The 24813-nt window shown below is 44.4% G+C and overlaps 1 pseudogene; it reads left to right on the top strand.

Annotated features, from left to right (window-relative positions):
- Positions 1-9788: 9788 nt before the first annotated feature.
- On the top strand, positions 9789-10863 carry LOC149307131 (forkhead box protein B1-like; annotated as a pseudogene).
- The last annotated feature ends 13950 nt before the right edge of the window (positions 10864-24813 follow it).

Raw genomic sequence — 24813 nt, 5'->3', positions numbered from 1 at the left:
TTGCATTTGAAGGCAGGCACAAAACTCTCCTCCCTCTTCTCCTCCATCTCCTCCTTTTCCCCTTTCCATTCTTTCGCCTCCTGCTGTAAAAGATACTTCAGCTCCAGCTTCGAGAGCTAAAAGATGGAGAGGGAAACAAAACAGTTCCCAAATGCAACTGCAATTTTAAGCCCCTTCAAGTTTGACTCCTTTACTTTCAGGGGCTGGGCCAAGTGGCTTTGTGGGGATGATGATGATGATGATGATGATGATGATGATGATGATGATGATGATGATGATGATGATGATGATGATATAGTTGTGGGCTTGCATTTTAAGACATGCATGCATTACTTCTTCTCTTTTCCCCCTTTTCCATTCTTTCTTCTTTTGCTGTAAAAGACACTTCAGCTCCAGCTTGGAGAGCTAAAAGATGGAGAGGGAAACCTGGTCCCAAATGCAACTGCAATTTTAGACACCCCGAAGTTTGACCATTTCACTTTCAGGAGCTGGGCCAAGTGGCTTTATAGGGTTTATTTTTATTTGGAGGGGGTGTTGCATTTGAAGGCATGCATGCAACTCTTCTCCTTCTCCTCTTTTCCTCCTTTCCATTCTTTCTCCTCCTTCTGCAAAAGATATTTCAGCGAGATGATTCTTAGATGACTTTAATTGTTTTGAATTTTATCAGGGGTCAAACTCTGCGAAGTGAAATCAAGCCACTTTGAGAGTTGGACCAAGACTCTGGAGACCTGAGTTCGAATCCCAGCTCTGCCATGTAAACCCACTGGGGGACTTTTGGGCAATAAGTGACACTCTCTCAGCCTCAGAGGAAGGCAATGGCAAAGCTCCTCTGAACAAACCTGGCCAAGAAAACCCCAGGATAGGTTGGCTTTAGGGTTGCTAGGAGTTGGGAAGTATTTGTAGGCACCCAACAACAGCAATGATTCCAGAGAACAGATTTAAAAAGAGACTTTTTGCTTTTCTTGCAATTCAGGGTTTAGGACCAAAGGCGTTTAAAGAAGGAAACGGTGCAAAATAAATCCATACAAATGCGTTCCGACGGAGATAGGACGTTTCTTCGCACAACGAAACGGACAATAACGCGTTTTAACGCCCGCCTTGAAACGCACGTGTCTTAATCCGTTGGAAACCAGACGATCCTTGTCCTTGTTGTTGTTGTTGTTGTGTGCCTTCAAGTTGTTTCTGATTTATGGCCAAATTTCAACCAGATCATGTGCACTGAACAAATAATCCAGTTAGACGCCGCTTTAACTGCCACGGCTCAATGCTCCGAAATCCTGGGATCTGTAGTTCATGGTGGCCCCAAAGCTCCTCTGATAAGAGAATGTCTCACAAAACTGCAAGATTCCCAGGATTCCGTAGCATGGAGCCACGGCAGTTGAAGCGGTGTCAAACTAGATTGTTTCTGCAGTGCAGATGCAACCTAAGAAGCTGCTTTTCCCGATGCAGATTAAGACTCCGCAGTTCAGGTGGAAAAGACTCCAAAGCCCTCCCTCCCTTTATCTCTCTTTTTCTTCCCTTCTCTTTTTCTCTTTTTCCTCCCTTCTCCCTCCCTCCCCCTTCCCCTTTCTCTCTTTTCCCAATCTTTCTCTTCTTCCTTCCCCTTTCCTTCTTTTCTCTCTTTCCCTTTCTCTTCTTCCTTTTTCCTTTTTCTTTCCCCTCTTCCTCTCCTTCCTTCCTTCCTTCCTTCCTTCCTTCCTTCCTTCCTTCCTTCCTTCCCCTTCCCCTTTCTCTCTCTCTCTTTCCCCTCTTTCTCTATCTTCTTCCATCCCCCTTTCTCCCTCTTTTCTCCCCTCCTTCTTTCCTCTTCTTCTTTCCCTCCCTTTCCTCTCCTTCCCTTTCCTCTCTCTCTCTTCCCCTCTTTCTCCTTCCTTCCCTTCCCTTTCCCCTTTCTCTCTCTCTCTCTCCTTCCCCTCTTTCTCCTTCCTTCCTTCCTTCTTTCCCCCTTCCTCCTCCTCCTCCTCCTCCTCCTCCTCTTCTCCTTCTTCTTCTCCCTCCCGAAGTAATATTTTGCTGAATTAAGGAGGGCCCTATTATTATTCCTCTTCCTCAAGTGCTTCTGTTAATATTGGGAAACGTGCCTCTGCATCCCAAGCGCCGGAGCCTCGCCTCCGAAGCCATCTCAATATTAATGAAATTGTTTAATCTCCTAAATTCCTCGTGTTTAAGTTACGTTTTGGTGAGTTATTGACCAAAAAGGGGGGCCAGGAGGGGCACATTAGCAAGAAGACAGATATATGTGTGTGTGTGTGTGTGTGTGTGTGTGCTTTGCATCTTCCTGATTATAGATAGATAGATAGATAGATAGATAGATAGAGAGTTATATATATATATATGATATGTGCGTGTGCTTTGCATTTTCCTCACATAGATATAGATAGATAGATGTAGATATGATATAGATATATGACATAGATATATATCATGTATGTGTGTGTGCATTGCATCTTACTGATATAGATATACAGATATACTATAGCTATAGCTATAAATATATATGATGTGTTTGTGCTTTGCATTTCCCTGATATAGATATAGATATGATATAGCTATAGCTACAAATATATATGATATGTCAGTGTGCTTTGCATTTTCCTGATATATAGATATATATGATATATATATCTATGTATGACATATGCTATAGGAAATAGAGTGGCTTTCCATTGGCTCATATTTTCCTCTTTCTTTACGGAGCGAATCCTCCGCTATTATCATTTAAACCGTGCCTTTCCAGGCTTTGACACGTGTCTGCGTGTTCAAACGGGACGGAGGGTCCTTGGGACGACGTTTGTAACGACCGGGCGCTTGGGAAAAAGTTAGCGAGGAAGGGAAAGAAATGCATCTCTTCAAGGGAGGAAATAGGAAATGTGTCTCTTGAAAAAGAGAAACTTGGAAATGCACCTGTTGCAAAAGATGGAATAAAATGCATCTCTTGCGGGGAAGGAAAGAATTAATGCATTTCCTGCAAAAGCGGAAATAGGAAATGAATCTCTTGCAAAAGAGGAAATAGGAAATGCATCTCTTGCAGGGAAGGAAAGAATTAATGCATTTCCTGCAAAAGCGGAAATAGGAAATGAATCTCTTGCAAAAGAGGAAATAGGAAATGCATCCCTTGCAGGGAAGGAAAGAATTAATGCATTTCCTGCAAAAGCGGAAATAGGAAATGAATCTCTTGCAAAAGAGGAAATAGGAAATGCATCCCTTGCAGGGAAGGAAAGAAGTAATGCATTTCCTGCAAAAGCGAAAATAGGAAATGAATCTCTTGCAAAAGAGGAAATAGGAAATGCATCTCTTGCAGGAGAGGAAAGAAGTAATGCATTTCCTGCAAAAGCGGAAATAGGAAATGAATCTCTTGCAAAAGAGGAAATAGGAAATGCATCTCTTGCAGGAGAGGAAAGAAGTAATGCATTTCCTAACGCTACTAGTAGATTCGTTTACTCACTACCTCCTGCCAAAAAAGTTACTTTTTCCTTTCTCCAGCCGAGCCACGGGCGGCCGCCCATCCAATTGCCAACCAGGGCTGGCCCTGCTTAGCTTCCAAGATCGAGCGAGATCTGGTGAAACGTGTTTGGAGGCCGGAGAGAGAAGAGAGTGGCATTCACAAGATACGTGTCAAACGACCGACTGCCCCACAGTTTCCGAGGAAAAGGGTTTTACTCGCAACAGTTGTAAGGATTTAGTAAGTGTTTTGTATTTGGCAACATACGTTTAGGACCTTCCCTGAAAAGCACGTAACTTTTAAGCAGACGACTTAAGGAAATAAAGGAGGGAAATGGACTCACAAGAAATCAAAACGGTTTGGAAGATTTCCCTTCTTTCTTTCCGGACCTTAATTTCTCACCAGAGAGGAAGAATGAATGAATGAATAAAAGAAAGAAAGAAAGAAAGAGAAAGGAGTGGAGGAAGAGCTTTGCTGAAGCAAACATGACAAATAATGTATTAATAGGATTCTCAGGCCCAATCCACACTGCAGAAATAATCCAGTTTTCACACCGCTTTAAACTGCCTTGGCTCAGCGCTAGGGAATCCTGGGAACTGTAGTTTGTAATGGCCCCAGACAGAGGAGGCTCACAAAACTACAATTCCCAGAATTTCCTAGCATTGAAAACCAGGGCAGTTAAAGCGGTTTCAGACTGGATTATTTCTGCAATGTGTTTTGACACTCAGCCGCTCGTTTTTTGGGGACCAAAAACAAATGGAAAATCCAAAGAAAACCCACTTCAGAATCTTCCTAAATAGATTTATTTCCCCCCTGAGCCCCCCCCCCCAGCCCCGAATAATAAAGAAAAATTAGGACCCGAAAACGTCGCTTTCTCGTTTCTAATTGAAACAAATAATTTCAACAGAAACGGGGAACGTCCCGAACTTTTTTCCTCCCCAATCGGTAAAGAAAGCAAAGAGGGATGGAAACGCTAAATAAGTCGGAAAAGTCATTTAAAGTAATCCATTCACACAAAAACGCAGAAAAAGAGATGAAGAAGCCAAGAAGAGCCTTTGACAAAAGGTAGAGGCGGCCGGAGACGGGAAAAAGACGTTTCCAAACGGAGGAGGAAACGGTCCCAACGTCTCAAACGCGTTTCGTTGCAAAAGAAACCTCCTTATTAGAAGCGCAAAGACGGTGTCCGGATTTTGGGGCGGAAGGAGGGGAAGAAACTCTCCAGATGGAGAGTGAGGAAAGGGGTTGCAAACAAGAGGAAGAGGAGAAGAAGAGGGAAAGTAGCCCTGGCTTATTGGGGGGCGGGATGGGGCCCCAGTTATTAAGCCAACAATAATCCCAACTACGCCGAAGCCAAACATTTCCTCCCTTTCCTCCCCCACCCCCACCATAGCCCCCCCTTCTGACCTTCTTCCTCCTCCCCCAACGCCCCCCCTTGCCTTTTCCAAATCCAACCCCCCTCCAAAAAAAATTGCTCCATTTGTGAATTGGGGGGCTAGGAAATCTCCCCCCCCATTGCCTGCAAGGGACTTGGAAGAGAAAAAGAGGAAGAAGAGGAAGAGGAAGGGGGGGGGAGAAGAAAGGGAGGGAGGGAGGGGAGGAGGAGGAGAGGAATAAGAAGGAAAGGAGGAAAAAGAAGAGGAGGTGGAGGAGGAGGAAAGGAGGAGAAAAAGAAGAAGAGGAAAAGGGGAGGAAGAAGAGGAGGAGGAGGAGGAAGAGGACAGGAAGAAGGAGGAGGACAGGAAGAAGAAGAAGAGGAGGAGAGGGAGAGAGGAAGAAGAAGAGGGAGGAAGAAGAAGAGGAAGAAGGGGAGGAGGAGGAGGAAGAAGAAGAAGAAGAAGGAACAGGAGCAGAAGAGGAAGGAGGAGGAGGAGAGGAGGAGAGAAAGGAGGAGGAGGAGGGGAGGAAGAAGAAGAGGAAGAAGGGGAGGAAGAGGAGGAAGAAGGAATAAGAGAAGAAGAGGAAGGAGGAGGAAAAAGAGGAGGAGGAGATGAAGAAGTAAGAGAGGGGGACTGCTGCCTGCCTGCCTGCCTGGGGTCCCCTCCCATCCGGAGCCAGCTCTCTCCTTCTCTTCCCCTTCCCTTCCTCTCACCCTTTTCCCATCCGTCGCGGGGTCTCTTCCTCGGGACCCTTCCCCTCAATCTGGGCTCAATCTGGGGGGGGGAGGGGGCTCCCTCTTCCTTCCTTCCTTCCTTCCTTCCTCGGGGTCGGGCCAGATGCGCCTCCTCCTCCTCCTCCTCCCCCCTCCCTCCCCGAAGTGGCCCATTCAGGCGAGGAAGAGGAGGAGGAAGAGGAGGCGGCGCCTTCTTCTTCTTCTTCTTCTTCTTCCTCCTCCTCCTCCTCTTCTTCTTGCGCCGCAGTTGCTGCTGAGTCTCTGCGTGGCTCCATCGGAGTCGGGCCATGGAGGAGGCTGCGGCCGAAGAGGCGGCGATGGCGGGGAGGACGGGGCCCTCGGGGGCCACAAGGGCAGCTGTTACTACTATTCCCCAGGAGGGGCCCAGGGCTACTTAGAGCATCCCGTCGCCGGCTTCTTCCTCTCCCTTTTGCCGCTTGTTGCTCTTCTTCGGGTTCGGACTCGCAGCATCCCAAGGACTGGAACTCTAGAGGAGGAGGAGGAGGAGGAGGAGGAGGAGGAGGAGGAAGACCTCGAGAGAGACTCCTCCTCGTTGCAGCTGTTGGGGTTCCTCCAAAAGCCGGTGCAACCCTTAAAGCTCTCTCCGGTGCGGACGCGAATCCGGTTTCGTCCCGGATGCGGAGCGCTACCCGGCTGGGAGTTTTTTAAGGTGAGAAAAAGAGGGACCAAGAAAGGAAAAGAAGAGGTGTTTAGGACGGAGAAGGAGAAGGAGAGAGAGAGAGAAGTAATAGGAGTAGGAGTAGTAAAGATATAGCAGTAGTAGACTCTTGCAGCACCTTTGAGACTCACTGAAAGAAAGAAGTTGGCAGCAGGAGCTTTCCTAGACTTCAGTTTACTTCCTCGGATGCTTTAGTAGTACTAGCAGTAGTAGTAGTAGTAGTAGTAGCAGCCGTGTTAGTCTGTAGAATCAGTACGTAGAGAGATCTTGTAGCACCTTTGAGACTCACTGAAAGAAAGAGGTTGCAGCAGGAGCGTTCCTAGACTTCAGCCTACTTCCTCAGATGCTTTACTCGGAGTAGTAGGAGTAGTACTTTGGAGCAAGAGGGGGGAGCATACTGGGGAGGGAGGGAGGGAGAGAAGGTGCCCCCCCAAAAAAATCTCCCCAGTTTCTTTCCTCTGGTGTAAAGGGGTAGTATAAATGGTTGGAGGGAGCAGAGAGAAAGGAAGGACCCACTTTTTGGGGTCCCCTCCGACGCCTCCAGAGCTTGGAAGAACTTTCTTTACTCCTCCTTGTAAATCCTCTCCTTGTAAGTCCTTATTTTGGGGGGTGTTGGGATATATTTGAGAGAAGGGTGGAGGAAGGAGGCCTCCCTTAAGTGCCAATGGGCTTCCTCGCGAGTAAGGAGTCCTCCAACTCCTTCTGCCCTTCTCTCCTCCTTGTAAGTTCCTTGGAGGGGGAGAAAAGGGGAGAAAGAGAAGAATTGGGGGGGGGGAGTCTTCAGGTTGCAGACCCTTCGGGGTGGTCTTGGGTCTGTGTGTGTGTTTGTGTGTCTCTTTGGAAGGGCAAGAAGAGATCAAGGGTGTGTTGTCCCTCTTCTTTTTCTTCTTCTTGTTTTCGCGATCCCTTTCTTCTTCTCTCTCTCATCCCTCCCCCCATAAAAATTAAGACCCGAGACCTCCCTGGGATTTAGACCCTTTTGCCCCAAACGTGTCCCGCTTCTCTGCCTCTGAAGCCCCCCTGAATCCATCTCCAGACCCAGCAGAACTTATTTTTCTGGGTGGGAGGAAAGTGAGCCTCGAAGGGGGGTTCCAGGCCCAAGGAGAGGAATTCGCACCCGGGACCCTGCGGGGAATGTCTCCGATCCAAGCCTTTTGCTCTGACCTTTTGCTTCGCCATAGGATCCCAGTCTCTGCAGCAACGGAGGAGAAGAGCCTTTGCAGAGGGGACCTAAGGCAGAGCAGATCCATCTCTATCTAGGAAACTGGTTTGATCTTTACATCTCTCTCTTTATATATACAGTATATATACACATACATACAAGGAGAGAAGGAGGACTCCTCACTCGCCAGGAAGCCCATTGGCATATATGTGTGTATGTGTGTGTGTGTATATATATATATATATATATATATATACTGTATATGGATAGATAGATAGATGATAGATAGATAGATAGATAGATGATAGATAGATAGATAGATAATAGTCCACTCGAGTTTAAGGGAAGACAATTAGATCCACTTGATTTCCAGATATGTATGAAACTGATTTGATGTCTACGTCTCTCTCTCTCTCTCTCTCCTATATATATATGTATGTATGTATGTATATTCATATCTGTCTATGGATGGATGGATGGATGGATGGATGGATAGATAGATAGACAGACAGACAGACAGACAGTACACTCTGGACTAAACAGTAAGTAGGAAAATTAGACCCACTTGATTTTCATCTATGTATGAAACTGATTTGATGTTTACATTTATATATCTCTTTTTCTATATATATATATATATATATTCATATCTATCTATATCTATAGATAGATTGATAGATAGTCCACTGGGGACTAAAGAGTACGGCAGGAGAATTAGATCCACTTCATTTTCATATATACATATATATATGAAATTGATTTGAATTTCATATCTATATACCTCTATATATCTTCATATCTATATATCTATGAATAGTCTATTCGGGACTAAATAGTACGAGAGATAAAATCAGATACAGCTGATTTTCATTCATATATATATATATATATGAGAAATTGATTTGATTTTATCTATATAGCTATCTCCATATCTATATCTATCTATATCTATTTCGATAGATTTATAGTCTATTAGGGAGGAAAGAGTATGGGAGGTGAATTGGATCCACTTTTGATATTTTCATACATATATATATATATATGAAATTGCTTTGATTTTCACATCTATGTATTCATATCTATCTATATATCTATCTAGATAGATAGTCAAACAGACAGATAGTCCATTTGAGTAGAAAGAGTACAGGAAGGGAATCAGATCCTCTTGATTTTCATATATATATATATAAATTTATTTGATTTTCATATCTATCTATATATAAATATCTGGATTGATGACAGATAGTCCACTCCCTATGAGAGTTTAGGAGGGGAATCTGATCCAATTGATATACATATATATATATATATATATATATATATATATATGAAAATCAAGTGGATCTGATTCGCTTCCAAACTCTTTCCTCCTGAGTGGATCCAAGAGAGATTCCTTTCCCATAGATCACATAGGATCTCTCACACTCCTTCTCCATCTTAGGATCTCCCAACTTTTGCTTGGCAGGGCGAGATTTCCCTGGAGTAGCCCTACTCAAAGTCTACACAGAGGCATCCTATTCTTCAGGATCCTGTGCTCACCCTTGAAGCCCGATCCTGATTCCCTCTCTAATTCTCTATTCTCTCTTTCCTTCCTTCCTTCCTTCCTCCCTCCCTCCCTCTCTTTCCTCTCCATCTATCCTGTCCTCCCTCCGCCAGGAATTCTTCCTCCCATCTGCGCAACACCATCCTAAGTGCCCAATTTCCCTCTTTTCCTCTCTTTCTTTCCTTCCTTCTTTCCTCCCTCAGCTCTCCTCTTCTGCACAGAATCCTAAGTGTCTAATTTCCTTCCTTCCTTCTTTCCTCCTCTTCTCCCTCAGCTCTCCTCTTCTGTGCAGGATCCTAGGTGTCTAATTTTCTTCCTTCCTTCCTTCCTTCCTTCCTTCCTTCCTTCCTTCCTTCCCCTCTTCTCCTTGAGCCCTGTTCTCCTGTGTGGGTCCTAAGTGTCTAATTTTCCCCTTCCTTCCTTCCTTCCTTCCTTCCTTCCTTCCTTCCTCCCTTCCTCCCTTCCTCCCTCCCTCCCCCTTTCCTCCTCACCTCTCCTGCACAGTATCCCAAGTGTCTAATTTTCATCTTCCTTCCTTCCTTCCTTCCTTCCTTCCTTCCTTCCTTCCTTCCTTCTCCTCTTCTCACTCAGCCTTCCTCTCCTGCGCGGGATCCTAAATGTCTAATTTTCCTCTTTCTTTCTCTCTTTCTTTCCTCTTTCCTCCCGCAACCCGTGGATCTTACGTCTCTAATTTCCTTCCTTCCTTCCTTCCTTCCTTCCTTCCTTCCTTCCTTCCTTTCTCCATGCCCTGCCCCTCCCGCCCTGTGAGTGCAGTCCTGAGTGCCTAACCTTTCTCTTCTTTTCTCTCTCTTCTCTTCTCTCTCTCTCTCTTTCTTTCCCTTAGCTCTCAGGATGCCCCGTCCAGGACGCAACACCTACAGCGACCAGAAGCCGCCTTATTCCTACATCTCTTTGACGGCGATGGCGATCCAGAGCTGCCCGGAGAAGATGCTCCCTCTGAGCGAGATCTACAAGTTCATCATGGAGCGCTTTCCTTACTACCGGGAGAACACGCAGCGCTGGCAGAACTCCCTCCGCCACAACCTCTCCTTCAACGACTGCTTCATCAAGATCCCCCGGAGGCCCGACCAGCCGGGAAAAGGAAGCTTCTGGGCCCTGCATCCCAGCTGCGGAGACATGTTCGAGAACGGAAGCTTCCTCCGCAGAAGGAAGCGCTTCAAGGTCCTCAAGGCTGACCCCTTGACCGCTTCCGGGAAGCCCTCTGAAGCTGTGGCCGCAGCTGCAGCTGCTGCAGCCACTGCCCAGTACTTGCAGCAGCAGGCCAAACTCCGTCTGAGTGCCTTGGCAGCAGCTGCATCTTCATCCTCCTCGTCCTCTGGGGCAGCCCCCCACTTGGGTCCATCCATGGGGGGCCCCTATGCCTTGGCCTCCCCGCCTTCCAGCTTCAAGCACCCCTTCGCCATCGAGAACATCATCGCCCGAGAGTACAAGATGCCCGGAGGACCCACCGCAGGAGGACTGGCCTTCCCATCATCCATGCAACCCATGGCCGGGGCGTACCCCCTTTCCAACCAGTTGGCCGCCACCCGCCTGGCCCCACATGTATGGCACCGGGGCCATGCTGGACCCCACCATGGCTGGAACCGGGCATGGAGACTACGGAGGCCACTATGGGGTGCCCCTGAAGCCCCTCTGCCATGGGGCTGGGGGCGGTGGAGGCGGGGTGGGGGGCCTAGGGGTTGGGGGTCCCACTCTGCCGGCCATCCCAGTCCCCATCAAGGCCACGGTGCCCTCCTTGCCTGCCCTGCCAGCCCCAATCCCGGCCATCCTCTCCACCTCGGCCCCTTCGCTCAGCCCCACCGCGGCCTCCCAGACGGCGGCCTCCAGCCAAAGCAGCCCCGCCACCCCCAGCGAGACCCTCACCAGCCCCGCTTCAGCCCTCCACGGCCCCGTTGCAGTCCACTGACCTACGGACACAGACGGGGACACCCGCCCTGCCCCATAACAAGGCTCTCCTGGGCCCATAACCCCTCTTGGGACAGGACAAGGACAAGGTCATGTATAGAGTGATGTGGGGTGAAGGGGTGAATTTTGAGTTTAAGGGACCCCCCACTTCCAGCCCCACTTGTCCAATTCCATTCGCCCCCCATCAGCCCTCTGACCCCCATCTCTGCTTCTGCAAAACTGAGCTTTCTCCATCTCTTGGACTTTTGATCTCATTCCTTGCTCTAGAGAGGAAAAAAAGACAAGGACAAGATTGTGTGTATTGGCCGCTCATGTGTATTGGGTGGGGTGGGGTGGGGGTGAAGGGGTGTATTTGGAAGTTAAGGGACCCCCACTTCCACCCCCACTTCTCTGATTCCCTCCCACCACCGACCCCCATCTAGCCCCATCTCTGCTTTTGCAAAATTCAAGAGTTTTCTCTTTCTCTTTGGACTCTTTGCTGGCAGGGACAAGGAAGGGATCGTGTGTATGGCTGCTCACGTGTACAGAGTGAGTTGAAATGGGGGTGAACTGGGAAGTTAAGGGACCCTACTCTGACCCCAACTGTCCGACTCCCCCCCCCACAAGGCCCCCACCTCTGTTTTCCAAAATAGGGGAGGTTTCCCCATCTCTTTGGACTTTGCTGCCATTCCTGGCTCCAGAGAGCTAGGTGCAAGGAGAGGGCTGTGTGTATCAGCGTTCACGTGTACAGGGTGGGTGGGGTATTAAGGGAGGAAGGGACCCAACCCCACCTGTCTCCCACCATCCACCATCCCCACTTTCTAAAACTGAGAAGGTTTCTTTTTGGAGCCACTTTGCAGCCATTCCTTTTGCTCCAGACAGGAAAGCCAGGGACAAGGAGGAGGTTGGGTGTGTGTATGGGCTTTCATGTGTACAAGGTGGGGTGGGGTCGGGGTGAAGGGACCCCCCCCCATATGTCCTAGCCCCCCCCCCCCACACACACACACACCATCCTTTGCTTTCCAAAATTGAGGAGGTTTTGAGGTCTTTGGAGCCACTTTGCTCCCTTCCCTTGCAAAAGGGACTCCATTCAGCTCAATGGACCTGGAGAGGAGTTTGGTAGCCAACTTCACAACCTTTCACAATTTGAGATATACACAACCTTTTGCAGGGTTGTTGTGTTGACTTTCAAAGGTACTTGAGGCCTTCTTGCCACTTTCAGAAATATCATCATCATCAATATTATTTTATTATTTGGATTTTGAAAGGAAAAATTGGACCATTTTTCAACCTAGAGAGAAACACAGAGAAGACACAAGGTGAGACCCAAATTCTATCCGCACTGCAGAAATAAAGCAGTTTAACCCCACTTTTAAGTGCTATGGCTCAGTGCTATGGAATCCTGGGATTGGTCGTTTATTCTCTCACCGAACTATAAATCCTAGAGTTGCATAGCATTGAATTAGGGCAGTTCAAGTGGTGTCAAACCGCTTTATTTCTTCAGTGTGGATACACATCCCCAGACTACACAACCTTCCTCCGGTTGTGTCTCCTCTCCATCCTGGTTTGGATCTGTCCCTTGTTCCGAATTCAGCCACTCTTTTCCTGCACCTGCACTGCAGAAATAATCCGGTTTGACATCGCTTTAACCTCCCTGGCTGCATGCAATGCAATTTATAGTTTGGAGGAAGAGTTAGCTTTCTCTGTCGAAGAGCACACAAATCCCTGACGATATGGGGCCATTGCAGTTAAAGCGGTGTCAAACCGGATTACTTCTGCCGCCCACAAATTAGATGCAAACCATAGCTATGTTTTCTGATCGTTTCGGATTTCTCCGCTCCAACACAAAAATAGTTCCAAAAACAGTTTCCAAAAACGGCTTTTGGAGGGTCTTCCTATGGCCTGTTACAGACTGCCAAAATAAAGCTGCTTCGGGTCTCTTTGGAGGTATGCTGTTTAAATGATGCATGCATCCTAAGAATCCGGAAGCTGCACCAAAGCTGCACTCCAGTGCTTAGGAATGGAGTGTGGCTTTGGCGCGACCTCCGGACTCTTAGGACCCATGCATCATTTAAACAGCATACCTCCAAAGAGACCCGAAGCAGCTTTATTTTGGCAGTCTGTAACAGGCCACCGTCTTGTTGACCATTTGTTTTGTTGACCGTTTCGTTGGAAACACGTTAAGGACGTTTTTTTCCCCCTAAATTAAAAAATCTGGAGGGTTTATTATTCCCTCTTTTCTCTCATCCCCTTCTATTCATCTGTTGGAAAACGGTCCCAAACGCTCCCTAATCCGTGGCTTTTCCTTTTCATCTCTTCCGTTCCTGCTCCTTCCGTGCATTTTGCGTTGGAAGGAAACGGGAACAAGTTCGGCAAGGAGCAGAAACGTAATAAACGTACAAAAACGCCACGGAGAAGAAGGCAATTTCAGGGACATTCAGGTGTTTTTAATTACTCCCAAATTTTATTCGACTTCAGATTCCTAAGCACTGGAGTGCAGCTTTGGTGCAGCTTCCGGATTCTTAGGACCCATGCATCATTTAAATAGCATACCTCCAAAGAGACCCGAAGCAGCTTTATTTTGGCAGTCTGTAACAGGCCATAGATTGTGTTTGGGGCCAGATTTTGGTGTTAGGTGAGGTTTACTCTCAGGTAAGTCTGCAGAGAAATGCATTGGAGGGAAAGTGCAACTCTTAGGAGTAAAACGCCTTCGACCCCAGCTTGCGTTGCATTTACTCTGGAGTAAACTTGCATCGGATTCGGCTTCTTGTAATGGTTGGCTCAATCCTAATTGCATTTGCTCAAGAGTAAACCCCAACTGAATGCCGCGGCTGCAATCTGGACTGCAGAAATAATCCGGTTTGACGCCGCTTTAATTGCCAAGGTTTAGTGCTAGGGAATAATCCTGGGATTTATAGTTTGTTTTTGCACCAGAACAGAGCTCCAAGCGAAGCTCAAATGGTGTCGATTCGGATCATTTCTGCAGCGCGGATGAAGCCAAGGAAACCAGGGTTGCATCTACACTGCAGAATTAATGCGGTTCGATACCGCTTTAAACTGTCAGCGTTCAGTGGTAAGGAATTCTGGGATTTGTAGTTGTGGCACAAGTCTGCAGCCCAAAAAACTGGGTTTAGAAAGGCTTCACTTTGTAACCCAAAAGGATTAAAATCCGGGATTAAACCCGACTCCATCTCTCCATCCCATGCTTTCTCCTTCTTTTCTTCTTTCCCTTTCTTTCCCGTTCATGTGAAAGAGGGATTTCTTGGGGCCAAGAGACTTTGGAGGACCTTTTATGTGTTTTGTTTTATTTATTTTACTTTTTAATTGTATTTTTTCCAGTTTGGCAAAAAGAAAACGGTTTAAAAAGAGATGAAACGGGCCTTTCCCCTCTTTTCCAAGGAAGAACTGTACATGTCTTTGTGAACAGGAATGCCTTCCCATCCGAAAAGTGAATGCACTTTCTTCGCAAACGAACCCACCCCTCTCTTTGTGGACCCTTTCAGTTAAAGGGAAAGGGGAGGAAATAAATAGCCCCCGAAAGAAAAGAAGGTGGTTATTGTTGATTATGACGATTTGCTTCGGAAACAGTTCCTCCGGGAAAAGGATGTTCAGAAATGGGGGGAACATCCAGCAGAAAAGAAGGAAGGGTTTGTGTGTCTGTAGAATATATATATATATATATATATATATATATATATATATATGGTGTGTGTGTGTGTGTGTGTGTGTATACACGTATACACTGTATATATAGGACGTTATATAGGACAGGCTGGATCCCTGCCCTAAATATTAATTTGGATACACAGACACACACACACACATAGATACATATACACACACACATAAATATATATATATATATATACACACACACACACACACACACACACACATATATATACACACACACACACATATACACATACATAAATATACATACACACACACACACAAACATATATATATGACAGGCTGGAGCCCTGCCCTAAAAATTAATTTGGATACACACAGACACACACACATAGATACATATACAGACACACACAAATATATATGTATATATATATACACACACACACACACACATACACACATATATATATACACACACACACACACATATACACATACATAAATATGCATACATACACACACACACACATATATGACAGGCTAAAAATTAATTTGGATACACAGAAACACACACAAACATAGATACATATACAGACACACACACAAACACACACACAAAACCAAATTAATTTTTTGGACAGCCTGTCCAATGTAATTTCCCAAATTATAATGTCCTAAAATTAATGTTAAGGACAGGGACCTAGTCTCTCCTATATATGTATATGTATGTATATATGTGTGTATATAGGAAATTGTATAGGAGAGACTGGATTCCTGTCCCAAAATTTAATTTGGACACACATACACACACATAATATATATACACACAAACACACACACAAAAGCAAATTAACTTTTGGGACAGCCTGTCCTATATAATTTACTCCATATATATATATATATATATAAGTGATTATATAGGACAGCCTGGATCCTTGTCCTAAAAGATAATTTGGAAACGCACACATAAAACCAAATTAACTTTTTGGACAGGGATCCAGCTTGTCCTATACACACAGACATACACAAACACACACACATACACACACACATATATATGTATGTAATTTCCTGCTGTACAGAACAAGCATGATATTTAAAATATTGGTGTTCTTGTTTCCTTCCTGGCATGCATGGTTTATTTTATTTTTTGAGACCAATGTTTTTGGGGGTTATTATTGGTTTTAAAATTAAAATTAAAAAATCAAAAACAAACAAATATTTCGGGGCTTTGCGTTAAATTATGAAACTCTGCGTCCAAAGGATATTTTCTCATTAAAATGTGTATAAAGAGGGACTCTCTGCGCAGTCTTTTTTCCCTTCCTTTTCCCAAAGAAAGGGCCAGAAAGTTGTGTGTTCAGGTAATGCAAAGTTGATTTCTTTTTGCAAATGGAGAGGACCTCTGAGTAAACAAGGAGTACGTTGTGTGTATGTGTGTGTTGTGGATATATGTGTGTGTTGCACAGGTTCAAGGGAGAACAAAACTCCAAATATCTCCACATTTCTTTCCCAAAGCATGGCTGAAAAAGCACAGCTGCCAGAGAGGAGAAGCTAAAAGGAAAGGACCCAGGCATGCATGCAAGCTTCCAGGTTTCAATCCACACGTGACGTGGCTTGGAAACCCAAAGACACGTGTTTGCTGCAGGGGAACGTGAGAAAGGCTGCTGTTGGGAATCGGGGCTGAGGCTGGGGTCCTAAAGAAGGAAAAGGGGGAAGGAAAGCCTTGGAGCTCAATGGCTTAAGAAGAAGAGCACTTGCCTTATGTGTCTTCTTTCTTTTCTTCATCTATCTATCTATCTATCTATCTATCTATCCATCCGCCTGTTTATCTGCCTCTGTCTGACTGTCTGTCCGTCCATCCATCCATCTGCCTATCTGTGTCTACCTGCCTATCAGTCAATCTATCTGTCAATCTGTCAGTCTCTGTCTCTATTTATTTATCCCTTTATCTATTTATCCCTCTATTTATCTGTCCATCAGCTTACAGTTTGTAAACTGCTTAGTACATTAGTAATAGAGGTACTTGCTACTTACTAGCTATCTGTCTATCCATCCATCTATCAATCCATCTCTCTGCCTGTCTTTCTTATCTATCAGACTATCTGTCAGTCTATCTGTCAGTCTGTCTGTCTACCTATCTATATCTCTATCTTATCTATCTATCTATCTATCTATCTATCATCTATCTATCTAATCTATCTATCTATCTATCTGCCTATCTATCAGTCTGTCTGCCTACCTGCCTATCAATATTTGTCTATCTCTTAATCTGTCTATTTGCCTATCTATCTGTTTGTCTGTCTATCAATATCTTTCTGTCTGTCTGTATGTCCATCCACCCATCCATCTGCCTGCCTATCTATCTATCTATCTATCTATCTATCTATCTATCTATCATCTATCTATCTATCTATCATCTGTCTGTGTGTCTGTCTGTCTACCTGTCTATCAATATCTGCCAATCTATCTAGCTATCCATCTATCTGACTAGCTATCTATCTTTATAAATTTATCATCTCTCTCTCTCTCTCTCTTTATGGCAGTTAAAGATGGTTCCAATGGCACAATCCACCTATAAGGGAAGTTCCAAGTCTCCCCCCCCCAAAAAACATCCCTTTCATGCATTAAGTTTCTCCCCCCCCCCAAAAAAAAACCTTTAGTTCCCAGAATGCTTGGCCTTTGGCCATGGCAACTGGGGCTTCTGGGAGTTGAAGTCCCAAAACCTAGAAGACCAAAGTTTGGGAATCACTGAAAAAGTCATGACGCTTGATACCACTTTAAGTCCTGCCGCTCCATCCTATGAAATCCTGGGAATTGTAGTGCAGGTGGGCCACCAAACCACAAATCCCAGGATTCCATAGGATGGAGCCCTGGCAGTTAAAGTGGTGCCAAAAGTGTGTCGTTTTTATAGTTGCAGGTGCAGCCTGGACCTCACTTTGGAAGGATGCTGAGAGAGAAGGTCAGCTTTAGGGCTTTATAATTTGGGTCTGACCATCTGGAATAAAACTTGCAAGGGCTTGAAACCAAAAGTCTAAAGCAGAACCACTTCTAAAGGGCGTGTGGACACCTTTCAGACTTATCTGGAGAGCAGAAGAGAGGATTTGAGTCCCGCAATCCCCAGTTCTCCATCTTTTCTGACCTATTTTGCACAAAAGCATTGACCAGGGCGAGCCTTCCTCCAAAGAAACAGGGATTTTAAATACTAATGTCTTCATTTGCCTTGTCTCCTTCCAGCATTAACTCCAGGTGGGTTCTTCTTCTCCAAAGCCAACTAACCCACATCATTTATTCTCACCTAAAGAGACCAGAATTCACACAACCGACTCCTCTATATAAATATAAACCTCTGGACCCAATTTCTTCCTTCTTGGAAGCCTGGCTTCTTTTCAAACCAAGGAGGTCCAGAGAGCTATCATCTTCTTGCAAAACTAAAGTGGGTTTTCTTTTGCAATTGAAAGAAAGGGATTCTGGTTTTAATTTTGGAACCTCTTGCTGAGTTTCAAAAGGCAAGTTGCTAAAAATTCAGCACAGGTCATAAACTTTACAAGAATGTATACTAATACTAATACTATACTACACTATACAAGAATGTGTCTGTTGTGATGTGTCTCCAAGTCATTTTTGATTTATAAGGACCCAAAGGCAATCCTGTGGTAGGGTTACTAGTTATATATATATATATATATATATATATATATATATACGCACTTATAATAGAGCATAAGCATACACACATTGTACATTTTACAACTTTATGTAAACATATATAATATAGCGTAAGCCTATGCAAAATGTATATTTTATAGCATTACGTAAACACATATAGCATGAGCATACACACATTGTATATTGTGTAACATGATGTAAACACATATAATATAGCGTAAGCATACACGCATTGTGTATTTTATAACATTATGTAAACACAAATCATACGGAATAAGCGTATACACACTGTATATCGTATTATATACCCATATAACACAGCATAAGCATGCACACGTTGTATATTTTATAACATTATGTAAAGCTATACATGTATGTATGTATATATGTGTGTGTGATATTATCATGTAATGTCATATACACACATTATGCTTATGTTTATCATCATCATCATCATCATCATCATCATCCTGATCCTGCTTCTGTTTTGCTTTGGCTCTAAGGGAGCATCGCTCTGGCCTCCCAGGCTGAGGCCAGAGGAGAACACATTCACCCCACTGTTGACAACTTTAAAATGTTGACAATAGAGGACTCTAATCCCTCCCTTGAGATGCAACTCCCTTTTGCTTCTCCTCACTGCAAAAAAGCAGGAGCAGAAAGGTCTTTTTGCTCAGATCTTTCCCAAGACTTCTTCAGACCAGAGCTTCTGCTCCAGCTTCTTTCCCTCCAAGAGAGACCTACATTCAGGATGCCTTTGCAGACTGATCATTCCAGACTGACAAAGCTATGTCTCTCTCTCTCTCTCTCTCTCTCTCTCTCTCTGTGTGTGTGTGTGTGTGTGTGTGTGTATATATATATATATATAGAGAGAGAGAGGCATAGCTTTATCAGTCTGGAATGAGCAGTCTGCAAAGGCATGCATATATATATATATATATATATATATATATATATTCAAATTAAAGAAGAGAGAAAGAGAGATTGGGAGGGTGGAGAGGAGGAAGGGAGGAAGAGGCTGAAGGGGGAGATGAAAGGAAGGCTGGGTCTGCGAAGAGGCCTTGAAGGGTCTGTATTTGTTTCTTTTAAACTAACAACAAATTATCTAATTAATATGTTTCAATTACAGGCTGTAAAAGGGAGGCTTGGGACCCCTGCCAGGGACTGACAATGGCCTCCCAGCCCCTTTCTTTCTTTCTTTCTTTCTTTCTTTCTTTCTCTCTTTCCCCCAACTGACAATATCAACCCACAGCTGGGGCTTTTGCCTCGCTTTCTCCCCCTCTTCCCACTTTTTGGAGCCTCCTGAGAAAGGAGAGAAAGACACACAGGCAGAAGGAAGGAAAGAAAGAAAGAAAGAGGAGGAGATAAAGTTAGGAAGGAAGGAAGGAAGGAAGGAAAGAAAGAAAGAAAGAAAGAAAGAAAAGAAAAGAAAAGAAAAGAAAAGAAAAGAAAGAGAAAGGAGAGAAAGGAAGGAAGGGAGGGAGGGAGGGAGGGAGGGAGGGAGGGAGGGAGAGAAAGTTTGGAGGGAAGGAAGAAGGAAGGAAGGAAAGAAGGAAGAGGAAAGAAAGGAGGGAGGAAAAAGGAGCAAAAAGGGAAGGAAGAAGGAGGAGGAAAGAAAGAGGAGGAGAGAGATAGGAGGGAAGAAATAAATAAAGAGGATGAAAAAAGGAGGAGAGAAAGCTAGGAGGGAAGAAAGAAGGAAAAAAGGAGGAAGAAGGAAAAAAGAAGAAGGAAAGGAGGGAGAAAAAGGAGCAAAGAAAGGAGGAGGAGAGAAAGATAGGAGGGAAGAAGGAAGGCAAAAAGAGGAAAGAAAGAGAGAAAAAGGAACAAAAAGGAAGGAAGGAAGGAAGAGGAGGAAAGAAAGAGGATGAGATAAAGAAGAAAGAAGAAAGCAAGAGAAAAGAAAGGAGGGAGAAAAAGGATGGAGGGAAGGAAATAAGGGAGGGAGGAAAGAAGGAAACAAAGAAAGGAGGATAGGAAGAAAAAAGGAAAAAGGAAAGAAGAAAAGAAGGAAGGAAAGAAAAAGAGGAAAGGCAGAAGGGAGGAAAGGGGGGAGGGAGGAAAGGAAAGAGGGAAAGGGGAAAGAAACGAAGGAAGGAGGAAAAGGAAAGGAGGAAAGGACGGAGGGAAGAAGGGAACAAGGAAAGGGGGGAAGAAAGCATGAAGGAAGGAAATAAAAATAGGAAAGAAAGAAAGAAAGAAGGGAAGCAAAAAGGAAGGAAGGAAGAAAATAGGGAAGAAAGGAAGAAAAAAGCAAGAAAGGAGTAAAGAAGGAAGGAAAGAAGGAGGAAAGAAAGGAAAGAGCTGAGGAAGTGAAGGATTGCCTTTGTGCCAAAATTTGGAAGTTGGGAGAGAAAAAGAAGAGGAGAAAGAGAGGAACTGGGAAGGAGAGAAGAGGCCAAAAACCATCCAAAACCCCTCTTTGCAGAGAGCTCTCTTTCTTTCTCTCTCCCTCCCTCCCTCCCTCCTTTTCTGGGGGGCTTCTCTTCCCTCCCTCCAAAAAAAGGGGGGAGAGAGGCAGAAGGAGTGTGAAAGGCTCCCATTGAAAAGCATTAAACAAATATATTAGAATTCTGTCACTTTCTCCAATGGACTAGATCAAAAAACAGGGTCCCAGGGCACTTCATTGACTTGAATAGAGAAAGGCATAGAATGGCTCAGCCCAGACCAGGCCACCGATGTAGATTTAGCTGGGGGCCCCCTCGGTTTTTCCTTTCCTCCCCCCACTTTCTCTCTCTCTCTCTTTTTCTTGCAAGAGACAAAAAGCTTGCATTTTCACAAACACATTTCTCTCTCAAGGACTAGGAAACCACCCCTGATACTCTGCTGGAATTTCAATGCATCTCTCTCTCTCTCTCTTTCTCTCTGTCCTTCCCCACCTCCCCCTATTCCTTTTCTTCCTTTTTCTTTTTTTCTCCTCCTTTTTTCCTTTTAAACAAATGGTTGAAGTGGGAAAGAGGAGGGGTGCGATGTGGGTCTTGTTTGCATTGCAGTGCAGGGCAAGTTTGCCTTGGCATCTTGTTTGCAGAAAGGAGAAGCTGAGTGTGTTTGAGTGAAGATTTATCACAGGGATCAGGAATGGAGAGAAGAGGGGAAAGAAAGGAAAGGAAGAGTGGAATAAGGCCAAGGAGGAGGTGGGGAAATAAGATAGAAATAGAACCAACATTAGGAAAAAAGAGAGAATGGACAAACGCTTAAAACCAGCTCTAAAGCAGAGCCATTGGCCATAGAGGAAAGTTCTTTTTTGTCCTGTGCCTCCAAGTCATTGTAATAATAATAATAATAATAATAATAATAATATCTATTATTTATTTATTTTTGACTTACGGTGACCCTAAGGCCGACCTGTCATGGGGGTCTTAATAATAATAATAATAATAATAATAATAATAATAATAATAGTGCCCTTCCCCATCACCATTCCCTTCTCCTCCTTTTGTGTCGCGTCTTTTTAGATTGTAAGCCTGAGGGCAGGGAACCGTCTTATTAAAATTAATAATTGTAAGCCGCTCTGAGAGCCATTAGGGCTGAAGGGCCCCGGGGTATCAATACCATAAATAATAATAATAATAATAATAATAATAATAATAATTTATTTATACCCTGCCTCTCCATTAAGATTGAGACAGCTAACAACATTAAAATACAATACAATGCAGTGTCCTAGAAACCCACCCACAATAGCCAATTAATCATAATTATAAACAGTAACGATAAAACAACACCATTGAAATGATTAAAATGGACAAGACCGTGTAGTCAGTGGGGGGCGACTGAGATGCTAATATGGGAAAGCCTGTCAGAAGAGATGCATCTTGACCATGTTTCTCTGAGGATGTGGCTGGCATCCTCAGAGAATGCTGGCATGGAAGAGAGTGGGATACACACACACACACACACTGCGCCTTTCTTTTTACATGGGGGATCTGTTCCGGACCCCCCCCCCCCGCATAAAAAAAAGTGTATGCTCTAGCCCCATTGAAAGTAATGGGGCTCGTGCACGTGGTGGTGGCGCGATGGCACGGCAACATGACAGCACACATGTGCCATAGACACGCATACCATTAATCTAAATGGGACGCACCGCCGCTTGCATCCCGCACACTCCCTCACAGCTTTCAGCATATGCTGAAAGCCGCGTATAGTGAGTCCGCGTATGACGTGGGCGCATTGTACTGTGTGACTCTAGGTTAGGAGGAGTGATTTCCATGTTAATCTGTGTATTGTTCTGTTATTGATGGCAAGGCCATTGGGTTTACATGTTTGTTGTTGGGTGCCTCCTGGGCCTCATTCCCACTTACAAATAAATCGGTGTGTGATCTGAATTGATGGATCGGTTCAGCAGTGGAGCATGGTTCACACTACATTTGCCCCGATCACAATTTTCTTGCTGCAAAATAAAATAAAATAACCCACTTGAGGTTCACATTCACAAATGAATCGATTCAAAATAGACCCTGCTCCAGCCGGCCAAAGGGCAAATTTAAATCAATTCCGATCTGCATCTGGTTCACACTTGCGCGGAATGGATTTATCCGAAAAGACGTAGAAAAAAATAGCATTAAAAAGATGCGGGTTGAATGGGTCTAGCGCATTCCCACCCCCCCTCCAAATAGCTTCAGCAATTCGGTTCAAGTGGGAACCAGGGTCATTTCAACCAGTTCAAACCAATTTGTGATCCAGTTTAAAAGGTAATGGGAATTGGGCCAAAGTCATTTTTGGTGACCCTAAGGCCAACCTATCCTAGGGTTTTCTTAGCAAGGTTTGTTCCATTGGGGTTTGAATCTGGGTGACTTTGGGCAAATCACACTTTCTCAGCGGAAGATAATGGCAAACACTTGTCTCCAAGTCATTTTGGACTTATGGTGACCCTGAGGCCAAATGGGATTAATGCAGCCTGATGCTGCTTTTAAGTGCCATGGCTCCATCCTATAGGATCCTGGGATTTGTAGTTTTTTGTGGCTCCAGAGCTCTCTGACAGAGAAGACTAAATGTCTCATAAAACTACACCATGTTGCCTGTCCTTCCTACAGCTACTAGAATGGGAATCAAATGAAGTAAGGAAGGGAGAACTAATGGGAAAGAATCTGGAAAAAGCAAGAGGAGAGGATGAAAAAAACCCATATCTCATTACGGTGCTCTTTCCAAAATGCTTTCCTCTGCAGTCTTTCCCCAACTGCAGATCTGCCCTTGTTCACATCAGACATCAAGAAACATCTCCCGGCTGTAACTTCCTGAGGCTTTTCGAAGGAAAACTGTTGTAATCCCTCACATTTTTTTGTTTCCTAGTCTGCAAAAACTAACAGGCCTTCCTTCCCCCCCTTCTCCCCTACATCTGCCCACTATTCATTCATTTATGTATTTATTTATTTCACTAGACCTTTCTTTTAAAGGTAGCTCAGAATTTCACAGGTTCATGCTGTATCTCAAGCTGGGTTTTTAAAAAGTGTAAAACCAACCTCACCACAAAAACCCCAAACCAGCAACATCAGCATGTGGGCCTCAATGTCTTTGGCCAGACCTTCCCTTTCCTTCCCTCCCTCCATCCCTTCCTTCCCTACCTTTCCCTTCTCTTGCTTTCTTCCTCCTTCCTTCTTTCCTTTTACCCTTCTTCCCTCCCTCCCTCCCTTCACCCATCCTTCCCATCCCTTGCTTTCTTACCCCTCCCTCCCTTTAATTTTTCCTTCCTTCCTTCCTTCCTTCCTTCCTTCCTTCCTTCCTCCCTCCCTCCCTCCCTCCCTTCCCCTTCCTCTTTCTTTCTTTCTTTCTTTCTTTCTTTCTTTCTTTCTTTCTTTCTTCCACCATTTCTATCCCACCCTCGATCTAAAGATCTCAGGGTGACATACAATAAAACCAACCCGACTCATTTAGAACAAACCACACAAGTGATGTTAAAAAGCTAAAAGCATTTTTTTAAAAAAGTTAAAAACTGGTGAAAACAGTTCTAAACAATTAAGACCCCAAGTAGAAAGCAAGAGGCCAATGGCCCACCGATCCCTCCCTCGGCTGACACTGGAACCACTGCACCAGGCTGGCCCTCTCCTTTCCTTTATAGGCATTGCTAAATCTAGGCATTTAATTCTTTGCCAGTGTTTTCTTTTTCAGGGCTTAGTACTTTATTAAGTAGTAAGCAGACTGTTTTGCATTAATTAGAGCATCTCCTTAGAGAGAGTGAGAGAGAGGCATTCCAGCAGCCAAGAAAAATATTCTGCTACCGGAGAACTCCGAGCATCTCTTCCTTGTGCCCTACTTTGGAAATTGCCATAGACAAGACACACAAAACACTCGACGTACAGGGTTTATTTGTCAATATTGACTTAGATGTGTTTTCGCCTCTTTTTCTTCACAATTAACACATACGCAGGAAACACATTAGCATTTATACGGAGTTTTACGTCTTTAAAATTGCATCTCCCATTCCATCTTCTTACATAATGTGCTTAGGGAATACGTATCTCTCTCAGGTCAATATTTATATAAAAATATACATATAACCATACATATATGTTTATATGGTTATATATGCATAGGGTGTGTGTGTGTGTGTGTGTGTATAACATAGCATAGCATAGCATAGCATAGCATAGCATAGCATAGCATAGCATAGCATAACATAACAACATAATAACACATAACATAACATAACAACACATAACACAGCATAGCGTAGCAT

This window comes from Sceloporus occidentalis, unplaced genomic scaffold (assembly GCF_023333645.1).
Source record: "Sceloporus occidentalis isolate IW3139 unplaced genomic scaffold, rSceOcc1.0.p SCAF_9, whole genome shotgun sequence".
Taxonomy (NCBI): domain Eukaryota; kingdom Metazoa; phylum Chordata; class Lepidosauria; order Squamata; family Phrynosomatidae; genus Sceloporus; species Sceloporus occidentalis.
This window is presented reverse-complemented; position numbering and strand designations above follow the sequence as displayed.